General features: G+C 42.0%; 1 protein-coding gene across 2 annotated transcripts in view; it reads left to right on the top strand.

Moving 5' to 3' along the window:
* LOC116680212 (solute carrier organic anion transporter family member 1C1) overlaps positions 1-1,239 on the top strand; it is a 32,564-nt gene that overhangs the window by 7,602 nt on the left and 23,723 nt on the right. The window lies entirely within an intron of this gene.

Here is a 1,239-nt window from a genome sequence, read left to right as displayed (position 1 = left end):
GATAATGGAACAGTGACTAGAAATAGTTTGTAGTAGTTCATGGCTTAGCAGGGCACTGTACGACATTACAGGGCACAGCAGAGCGTAGCAGGATGTAACAGGGCATCGCAGGACGTGTAGCAGGACAAATGCAACCATGATTTTGTTGCCTCCCTAATCCAATAAAACCCGCTGGGCAAAAAAGAACATAAGGGCGCTGGAAATAACTCCCCAGAGCTAGGTCAGTAACAAGCATTTCTGGGATATGGATGCACACAAATAAAAAGAGAGAGGAGAGAGGAGATCAGTGTGTCAAAGGAAGTCCCCTGGCAGTCCAAAACTGTAACAGCATAATGTTCAGAATTCAGCAAACGCGCTTCAAATACACACTACACAACCAAATACATAAAGACACCGCAAATATGGAAACGATGCAAAATGAAAAGCACACAAACCCCTAAAAGAGAAGCAATGCAAAAAGAAAAAAAAAGGGAGCGCTAAGTGGAACAGCTTGATTTTTGACCCCACTGGGAGATGAGCGCTCTGCCTTTTTATTAGAGCCGGATATGGCTGCAGCCTCGAGACCTCCCTTCTCATGCCTCCCATCCATAGACTGTATATTAAATTTATATTATTTATATAACACAATGTATTCATAATATACAGTCTATGCACCCTCATGGCCTCCTGGCCGGTGCCGTTCCAAGCTTCGACTCAAAGCTCACGTCTGGTCCGCTATGTCTTTGTACTTTGGTGTTTTAATTTTTTTGAAATACACAGCATGGCAGTCATGCTAATGAATACAGTAACTTTTTCAGCACATGTCTTACCTACAACACCCTGGCGTTAGCAGTTTTATGTTTGTATGTGCGGGTGAGATCTATTCAGTTTGATAAATGCCACGGTCTATACAAAGCTATGTCTCAACTTGGCTGGTTTAGAGGGAGGGTAGAAATCCTGTCTGTTTTCTCATGTTTTATTTCAATAGTGAATTGCTCCACAATATGAAAACAGATTGATCACTTCTTTTGTTGTTAACCAACATAATCACAATGTTACACTTGAGGAGGCCTACACTTCAGTGATGCGCTTTTTGGACCTTGAAATTAAACCCTCTCATGTAATACAGCTTAAACAACGTCAACGTTAAATGCTGTTGCAGTTTTAGATGTGTTTATTACCACGAGTTTACAGACACGTCTCTGCTGATTGAGTATCACTTGTGACCTGAGCCCAGACACACCCACCAAACGAGAGAAA

This window comes from Etheostoma spectabile, chromosome 3 (assembly GCF_008692095.1).
Source record: "Etheostoma spectabile isolate EspeVRDwgs_2016 chromosome 3, UIUC_Espe_1.0, whole genome shotgun sequence".
Lineage (NCBI taxonomy): Eukaryota > Metazoa > Chordata > Actinopteri > Perciformes > Percidae > Etheostoma > Etheostoma spectabile.
Note: the sequence above shows the minus strand (reverse complement) of the source record. Positions and strands in the feature narration are given on the sequence as shown.